The sequence below is a fragment of the Colobus angolensis genome, unplaced genomic scaffold (genome assembly GCF_000951035.1).
Source record: "Colobus angolensis palliatus isolate OR3802 unplaced genomic scaffold, Cang.pa_1.0 Scaffold390, whole genome shotgun sequence".
In the NCBI taxonomy this organism is placed as follows: domain Eukaryota; kingdom Metazoa; phylum Chordata; class Mammalia; order Primates; family Cercopithecidae; genus Colobus; species Colobus angolensis.
In genome coordinates this window covers 198,142-208,078 of record NW_012117266.1, presented here as the reverse complement: position 1 = coordinate 208,078, position 9,937 = coordinate 198,142, and the positions used below count along the sequence as shown (strand labels likewise).

General features: G+C 41.5%; 1 pseudogene; it reads left to right on the top strand.

The window, feature by feature from the left end:
• Window positions 1-578: 578 nt before the first annotated feature.
• On the top strand, window positions 579-1,096 carry LOC105520961 (annotated as a pseudogene).
• The last annotated feature ends 8,841 nt before the right edge of the window (window positions 1,097-9,937 follow it).

Below are 9,937 nucleotides of genomic sequence, written 5' to 3'. Positions count from 1 at the left end.
GAATATAAGCACCCCTCGATGTTAGCTGTTTTGTTTGTTATCTCTAAGATTCCTTAGTGTGCTAAGAATCCTCGAGTCAGTGTTAAAGCATGAAGGAAGGTGACCTAATGACAGCTAATCCAGCTCGCTTGCACCCTGTGTCAGACTTGTAATTTCTAGAAATTACCATCAGAGATAATTTGACTATCAGGACCTTACTTGCACTCCCTTGATGATACAGAGTCACCAGAGGGAAAGATTTCAATGCCTTCCAGGCCATGCCAGTGCTCACGCCTGCCAGGGTGGTACTGGCTGGGGGAAGTGGTCCATCAGCCAATGCTGTGCTCAGAGTTGTTTTGATAGTTGCTGGTAGAACTTACAGAAGGGAACCGTGACCCTCTCCTCCATCTCCCATGCCTTCAGTTCAACAGAGAGGACCTGGAAGTCAATATCCCTGGCACTGGCATTAAGAGATACAACTCTGGTTTTGCCACCTGCTCTCCACTTCCACCTGAGCTCTGCTCCAGCTGCACAGAGCTCACTCCGAGCTCCAGGCTCCTGCTAAGCTAGAGCACCATCAACTCCCTCCAACCGACTTCATGATTACCTACCGAGATCTCATCAGCCACAAAGAGGTATCCTCTGACTTTTACAAAGATTCTGGAGATCAGGGACAGGCTGTGTCTGGAGGTGGAGGGGAAGATAGTCAGTAGGACAGAGGGTAACATTGAAGACTTGCTCATTAGTGAGAATGCTTCCACTGAAGACCCCAAGGGTAAAGGTACAGAAAGCACAGTAATTGATGCTGTTGTTATCGTCATGAACCATCACTTGCCAGAAACCAGCTCCACAAAAGAAGCCTACAGGAAGTACATCAAAGATTACATGAGATGAGTCAAAGGCAAACTGGAAGAACAGAGACCATAAAAAGTAAAATCTTTTATGACAGACTGCAGAACAAATCAAGCACATCCTTGCTAATTTCAAAAACCACCAGTTCATTATTTGTGAGGACATGAATCCAGATGGCATGCTGGCTCTACTGGACTACCATGAAGATGATGTGACCCCAAATATGATTTTCTTTAAGGATCATTTAGAAGTGGAAAAATGTTAACAGATTTGGCAATTGCTTTGGATCTATCACCTGTCATTGTAACTGGCTGCCACTTGTCATCCACACAACACCATTGAAGACAAATGGAACTGATGTCACCTTGAGCACTTTATTTTGACCATGATTTATTTGGAGTGGAAGCATTGTTTTTGAGGAAAAAAAAAAAAGAAAAGCATACCATATATAGGTTGTCTAAAAGTAAAATACATTTAGAATTAAAAAAAAATACAACTCTGTGACCTAGACTGGAGCTGTCAGCTACCTCTCTCCCACCCACATATATACTCACATGGAGCTCTGCGAAGGAGAGAAGCAAAATTTCTCTATAATTTTTTAGAGGTTTATTTATTTATTTATTTACCTTTCACTGGATTTTAAATTTTATTTTATTTATTTATTTTTTTTGATGGAGTCTTGCTCTGTTGCCAGGCTGCAGTGCAGTGGCACGATCTGGGCTCACTGCAACCTCTGCCTCCTGGGTTCAAGTGATTCTCCTGCCTCAGCCTCCCGAGTAGCTGGGACTACAGGCACATGCTTCCATGCCCATCTAATTTTTGTATTTTTAGTAGAGACATGGTTTCACCATGTTGGCCAGGATGGTCTTGATCTCTTGACCTCGTGATCTGCCCGCCATATTTAACCAGTCATAGATAGGGAAGACCCAATGATGAGGTGCAAATGGTTTTACAATCCATTTCATTTTCACTTTTGTGGTGTAGACAGTTGTTTGGGATTACAACAGTACTAAAATCTTTAAAAATAAAGCTCTTCTCACACCTGTAATCCCAGCACTTTGGGAGGCAGAGGCGGGCAGATCACTTGAGGCCAGGAGTTTGAAACCAGCCTGGCCAACATGCAAAACCCTATCTCTACTAAAAATAAAAAAATTAACCAGGCGTGGTGGTGCATGCCTATAATCCCTGCCACTTGGGAGGCTGAGGCACGAGAATCACTTGAACTCAGGAAGTGAAGGTTGTGGTGAGCTGAGACCATGCCACTGTGCTACAGCCTGGATGGCAGAGTGAGACTGTCTTAAGAGAAAAGAGGGCTCTAAAAGATGTCCATGATGGACATCACTGTCTGGCAATCAGGACCCCTTGTTTTTCTAAAAGTACCTTGATGTACTTCTTATTGTTTTAATGTAATGGCAGATCAAGGTGCTCTGTCCTTACCTACCCAAAAATTGTGAACTGGTTCCCAATTAGGCAACTTGGCTTCTACTCTGACTTTAAATCTCATGCTAAGTGACATAAGAATGGGTGTTGGGCATTCTTCATTTGTGTCTCTATCTCCGCTCTCCAGCTGTCCACCTTACTTGGTGTCCTGCAAGGTTCATGTTTATGGATTACATCGGAAGGCTTCCTTAACCTCTGCCTTCCATTTGGGTTTGGCCAATGGAAGGCACTGGCTGAAGATGAGAAGGTAGAAGAGTGAATTGGGGATGTTTTTCACCTTCTGCCCTCTCTGCTAGGCACAGTAGGTTGGTTCTTTCCCTCTCCTAATGCTTCAGCCTCATGTGGTAACCCTAAAAATTAATAAATCCTTTTCCAGTTTAGTACTATCATAGAACAGCAGGCTTGGTTATTGCTCTTTGAAAATCAGTGTCAATGTGAGTTGAAAACTGTCTAGAAGAAAAAAAACCGAAAAATAATATTTTAAAGCTTTGTATTCAGAAATCAGGTTAGGAGCTAAAACAATAAAAATTTAAAAAAATGTTAAAGGCTGGACGTGGTGGCTCACATCTGTAATCCCAGCACTTTGGGAGGCCAAGGTGGATGGATCACCTGATGTCAGGAGTTCAAGACCAGACTGGCTAACATGGTGAAACCCTGTCTCTACTAAAAATACAAAAATTAGCTGGACATGGTGGTGCATGCCTGTAATCCCAGCTACTTGGGAGGCTGAGGCAGGGAAGTTGATTGAAGCCAGGAGACGGAGGTTGCAGTGAGCCGAGATCATGCCACTGCACTCTAGCCTGGGCGACAGAGCACGACTCTGTCTTAAAAAAAAAAAAAAAAAATTAAGGGCTACAGTTACTTTAAAAAAAAAAGAGAGAATTCATTTATAAATTTATAATAAACCAATAAATTTATTAATCTCTTTTCTTGGTAGATATTTTCATTTATCTAAAAGTATCTTCTTGTGTGATTTCTTCTTTGACTCATTGGTTCCTTAGTTGTATTAATTTTCATATTTATGTAAATTTCCCAAATTGCCTTCTGTAACTGATTTTTAATCTCATTGCATTGTGGTCAGAAAATAGGCATTTCTTATTTCAGCCCTTTTAAGCATATCAAGGTCTTATTTCACGGCTTAATGTATAGTCTTTCCTGAATAAATTTCCATGTGTACTTTAGAAGAATGTGTGTTGTTCTCTCATTGGGTGCAGTGTTCTATAGATGTTTCTTAGATCTAGTTGTGTTATAATGTTGTTCAAGTCTTCTATTTCCTCATGGATTATGTATAGTTGTTCTACCTATTTTGAAGTCTCCAACTATTTTTGTTGACTTATCTATTTCTCCTTTCATATCTGTTCCTTTTGTCTGATTTTGCTTCATGTATTTTGAGGTAGGTGTTGTCAGGTGCATATATGTTTATAATTGTTATGTTTTCTTTATGGATTGTTGTAAACCTTTGCCTAATTTCTAGAGTTCTGAAAAAGTTGATACTGACTATTGTTGCTAGGCTTTCTTTCTTTCTTTCTTTCTTTCTTTCTTTCTTTCTTTCTTTCTTTCTTTCTTTCTTTCTTTCTTTTTTCTTTCTTCCTTTCTTCCTTCCTTCCTTTCTCTTTCCTTCTTTCCTTTTTTATTCTTTCTCTCCCTTCCTTCCTTCCTTCCTTCCTTTCTTCCTTCCCTCTCTCCTTCCCTCCCTCCCTCCTTTGTTCCTTCCTTCCTTCTCTCCTTCCTTCCTTCCTCCCTCCCTCCCTCCCTCCCTTCCTTCCTTCCTTCGTTCCATCCTTCCTTCTTTCTTTCTTTTTTTGTGAGTGTTCTTGTTGTTTTTGTGGAGGAGCAGCTTTTTGGAGATCCTTACTCTACCATTCCTGGTGATGTCTCTCTGCAGTTTCTAATGAGAGAAAGTCTCTGAGAGTTTCAAATAGAAGTATACATTTATGTTGTGTGTTCTTGGAAAGACCTTTTTTTTTTTTGACTCGCTTTTACATAAAATAAGAAAACAATTGGTAAACACTAGGGTAAAATAAACTTTAGCATAATTAACAACTACTAAACTGGCCATTTTTACATGAGCATATGAGGTGTGACGTGAATCTGAAAACTGATCCAACTAGTAGGCATCATTTCAACGTCACTAGAAGAGTCAATCTGATGAGTCTCTGTCAATGTTGGCCATCTTGACCATTGTTACATTTTGGGTGCTATTTATTAATCTGTAGTTCTTTGGATTCATCTCACAGAGTACAGATGTTAAGTATAGAGACTTTATCTTTCTTAAAATATGAATGGTTATGATCTTATCCCTTTCAACAGTAGAGATGTTTGATGAAGATTTGTATCTACCATGTGTTATTCATATAAACATTCTGCATAAGTAGAGGTTCACTGGAGGGTCACTTTGATTTTTTTCCAAGACCATTTATATACTCTAAAGATGAGTAATGAACTAATAGAGAACAATTACTGACTAAAATATTAAACAAATAAAACTGGACATGAAAAAGGAAGTCCACATGAAATCCAAGGTGTTGCCAATAACATTAAGAAATGCTAAAAGTAATCAGCAACTTTGTAATAGCAATGTTAACTTTCCTTCCCAAATAACTAGTAGGTACTTAGATTTTCTTTTTAAGTATTGGCTAAAAAGCCCAAATTACCTGAATTTCCTTTGAACTTTTTGTCTTTCATACATGGACTTTGCCACATTTTTGGTCATATCATAATTATTTTGTTGCTTTTATTTCCCTCTTAGGTTGCATGGACTTCAGTAGTATGGCCTGTGCCAGTCATCTATTTTTCTCTAAGGACACCAAGCACAACATTTTGCACAGAATTGGTATATTAAAAAATCAGGTCTTGCATTCAGGAAATCACACACTAAAAACAAGGGTTTATGGGAAAAATAGGGTTAGGAGCAGTCTACTCAAAACCTAATGTACTTTATCACAAGAGCGCGAGTAAAGACAAACCTAGGAGTGAAAAAGACATACTAAATTTGTAACAACAAAAGAAATGTTAAAGTAAATAGCTATCTCCTTTTAAAAGGTGATGGCATGAGCTTCGTTTCTTAAATACTCACTGAGCTGATAGATGAATTTTTTCTGGCCCACCAGTTAGGGAATAAAGATTTTTATCTCCCTAAAATTCATATGTTGAAATATAATCACCACTGTGATGGACTGGGAAGTGGGGCCTTTAGGAGTTAATGGGTGGAACCCTCATGAGTGGGACTAGGACCCTTTTAAAAGGGATCCCAGAGAGGTAGCTCACCCTCTTCTGCCACGTGAGGCTCTGACGAGAAGATGGCTGTCTGCGACCCAGAAGAGCGCCCTCACCAGAACCCGACCATACTGGCCCCCTGATCTCAGACCTCCAGCCTCCAGAACTGTGAGAAATACATTTCTGTTGCTTATAAACCTCTCAGTTGATGGTAATTTGTTATGGTAGCCTGAGCCGGGATACCACCCATTTCTGAGGTTGCAGCTCTTTGACAATTCAGATCCACACAGGGGTTTAGTTCCCCCCTCTTCATCTTGCCCAATGCCTCAGCAACTATTCCCGCATGAACACTGAAACCCAAGTATACCTTGGTTATTTAGAACAACAACCAGGCCCCAGCACATCTACAGTGCCAGCTTACATACCACTTTTCAGTTTTCTCCTCCATGTGACCACTAGAGTTTCTTCTTTCCTTCTTCCTTGTGAGCTAAACTATAAATTTTAAAAGGGTTTTTAAAATCCTAGCATTTTAGGCAGCATAGCAAGGAGTCTATTGAGGGAGCTTTTTGCTGTTATCTGTTATCTTAGTCTGCCATCTTCCCAGCAGAGCTCCCACCTCCATTATTCTTTTCACAGAATCCTTTGCTAACAGATCACTGTTACTAGAATAATATGAACATTGGGTTCATTGTGTATAGCAGGCTACACTTACGGGAAGAGAGAGAAGGAGAAACAGAGATTTAGTAAGAAGAGGAATTCGGTTTATATTGAAGGTATAATTTTGAGGCCAGGTGCAGTGGCTCATGCCTGTAATCCCACACATTTGGGAGGCCAAGGTGGGAGGATTGCTTGAGCAAAGGAATTTGAGACCAGCCTGGGCAACAGAGTAACACTCCATATCCACAAAATATTTAAAAACTAGGTAGGTGCAGTGTCACGTGGCTGTCCTCCCAACTACTCAGGAGCCTGAAGTGGGAGGATCACTTGAGCCCAGGAGATGGAGGCTACAGTGAGCCGTGATCATGCCGTTGCCCTCTAGCCTTGGCAACAGAGCAAGACTCTGTCTCAAAAAACAAAAAATAGGAAGTATAATTTTGAGCCAGTTCTCTAGAGTTTATCAGGTTTTTTCCCCAGCATTTTCTCTAACATACACTGTCCACACAGGAGGTTGAATGATTGCTTTAGGACTGATTACTCAATGTGTGAATTATTAGACCTTTGTCTTCGTCCCTCTTCTCTATTTATTAGCATGACTGCAGTTGGCTGGACCATGGAAAAAGATGCCACAGGAAACACTTAACAAAACTATTTAATAACAATCATTAACGTCTCTTATAGAACCGTGACTGGAAAGATGGAACCACTGGTTGAAATAAGATCTGAATCCTTACTGTCTCTGCTCTTGTTCTCTTCTTCTATACATATAAATTTGACACCTGCATCTGAAACAATCTATAGGGTCCGTTGCTAAAGGGAATTTTAAATTTTCTTCCATGGAACACTAGGTTTCCAGAGAGTCCTTAATGAATTCTGCAGGAAATAGTATATCTGTTTATTTATTCAGCAAATATTCACCGAGTGTTGGCCAGATATCTGACACTGGGTTGGGCCTGGTCTTTGGGGAGACAGAACTGCCAAGTTTCTGGCCCTTACTCCTTCAACCAGAGCAGCTCTGCTGGTGTCTGCTTTGTAGTTGACAATCTGTGTATGTGAGGGAGGAGGTTCTGCTGCCTAAAGAAAATCTGAAGCCTTCTGTGGCATAGGGAATGCCCTTATTTAATAGAAGTTATTATTAAGCAAAGCTATATTGGGGCTGTGGCCTAATAGTTGTAGGTTTATGCATCTGTACAATGAGAAGCACATAGTGTGCATGTGGTTCAGGGTCGTCTATATTAAGCTGCTGTAACAAATGTCCTCTAAATCTCAGTGAGTTACAAGAGGAAAGGTTTATGTCTTGCTCATATTATACGTTCATTGTGCACTGTCTCTGTCTCCAGTTTGAGTCTGACCTGACTTTTGGACTCCAGCTAACGGAGCAGCCTCTTTCTGGAGCATCGCTTGTCCATAGTGGGGGTGAATTAAAAACATAGTGAAGTTAAAGTTTGTTCTTACAGCTTCTGCCTGGGAGTTAGACAGGTCTCTGTTATTGACATCTCCTAGGCTAAACAAGTTAAATGGCTTCACTGGATGTCATTGGCACAGGGAAATATAATCTTTCCATAGGGAGTGACAACAAATATTTGGTAACAATAATGCAAAGTGCTCTAGTGCTCAGTCAACATGTGCTGATTAAACAGCTATATACAATCAACAACCATGTATCAGTGCATTCTCAGCTCCCAACCCTGTAAACCTTTTCTGAGTAGAGGTCTCTGAGATGTTGTGCTTTTTTGTGTTATGGGAAGAGCTGCAGTGAGCTGAAATTAATCTCAAGATTTTTACTGTCATAACTAAGTCACAACTGGCCTTCAACACTCCCTACCGATTGGGTAAGGAAACCACAACATCCAGTCCTCAACCCCACTCTCTTTCGCCTTTTCAAAATGCGTTGTAAAACATTAGAAGAAAAAAGATCTGGAACTTCTAAGGATTAAGAAGAAATTCACATCAGCAGAAAGCAAGGCTGTAAACCCCCCAGGAGTTTAAGAGCTTAGTTCCAGAGCCAGATTGTATAAGACGGGGCTTAAAAACGAATCTGGAGCCATCTTATGTAAAACAAATTGTCTGCCAACAGGAAGTCTCAAAGCAGGGTGCAGAGTATGAAGTAATGAAATGGATTCCAGGCTGCCATGAGGATTTTCTTGATTGAAACAAGACCAGCTTATGGAATCATGCGCTGTGTGAGTCCACAATTTCCCCACTTTCTGCAAAAACATGAAAGAAAGCATGTGGAATTTTTGTTGTGGCTGGATTTCATAAGGGGAAGATGCTTCTCTGTGTAAAAAGATATACAAGAGAAAGCTGTAGTTGGACTCTGCAGTGTAAGTGACAAAAATCTCAGGCTGGGCGCAGTGGCTCACACCTGTAATCCCAGCACTTTGGGAGGCCAAGGCCGGTGGATCACCTGAGGTCAGGAGTTCAATACCAGCTTGGCCAACATGGTGAAACCCCATCTCTACCAAAAATAAAAAATTAGCCTGGCGTGGTGGCACGTGCCTGTAGTCCCAGCTACTCGGGATGCTGAGGCAGGAGAATCGCTTGAGCCCAGGAGGCGGAGGTTGCAGTGAGCTGAGATTGTGCTACTGCACTTCAGCCTGGGCGACAAAACAAAAACAAAAACAAAAACAAAAACAAAAAACAAACAAAAAAACTCAAAGTTGCCTTTGCAAAAGGAAATCCTCAAAGTTGAAAACTCCAGAGATAGATTTTGCCTTTAGATATGACTGGATCCAGGAGTTTATGCAATATTACCACGACTTTCTGTCTTTTGCCTTGCTTTTGTTTGGCTCTATTCTACAGACAGGGTTGCATCTATCCAGGTTTCCCTCATCAGGGCCTTGCCCATTGCCTGCCACGCTTGCCTTCGCTGAGCTTTTAAACATCTCCAGAGCTATCTGCAACAGAACTGTGTCTTTAGCCAGCTGCTGGCCTGTGTCAGTTCTTCCTTTGCAGCTGATAGGGCCTCTTTGTGGGCTGCCACCCAGGTCCTCTGGCTCTCATCCTTGGCCATTTACTGCTGGTAATCAACCCTCAGTCTCTCATCATCTTTCTGCAGGGTGTCAGTGTGACTTAGCATTACTCAACCAATGCTATTGTCTTTATAAGCTTTGTTCCCCCAGATTTTTCAAAGCCCACATCATTGTACCTAGTACAGGCTTCTCTGCCACTGGACATTTGGCCAGGCCACCACTGGTGAAATCTGTCACATTAGAGCCATACCTTGTAACAGGGGTTATCCTTGCCCCACCTACCAACCCAGACCTTACACTCTTGGCCTGCCAGGCAGTAAGTGAGGAAGCCAGAAATTCTTGTCTTTCCACCTGTATTGTCTGACCTCTAGTTACTGCTTAAGCTTCTAGGTCCTCCAAGAAACAGATGTTCAAATTGGATTAGGTGTGTGAGAATTTTATTAGGGCAAATGCCTGTGAGAAAATGGGAAGGGGATACCCTTCACCCTCAGACCTTTTTTTTTTTTTTGAGACGGAGTCTCGCTCTGTTGCCCAGGCTGGAGTGCAGTGGTGTGATCTCGGCTCACTGCAACCTCCGCCTCCCAGATTCAAGCAATTCTTCTGCCTCAGGCTCCCAAGTAACTGGTACTATAGGTGCGCGCCACCATGCCTGGCTAATTGTTGTATTTTTTTTTTTTTTTTTTTTAGTAAAGACGGACTTTCACTATGTTGGCCAGGCTGGTCTTGAACTCCTGACCTTGTGATCCACTTGCCTCGGCCTCCCAAAGTGCTGGGATTACAGATGTGAGCCACCATGCCTGGCCTCACCCTCAAACCTTGAG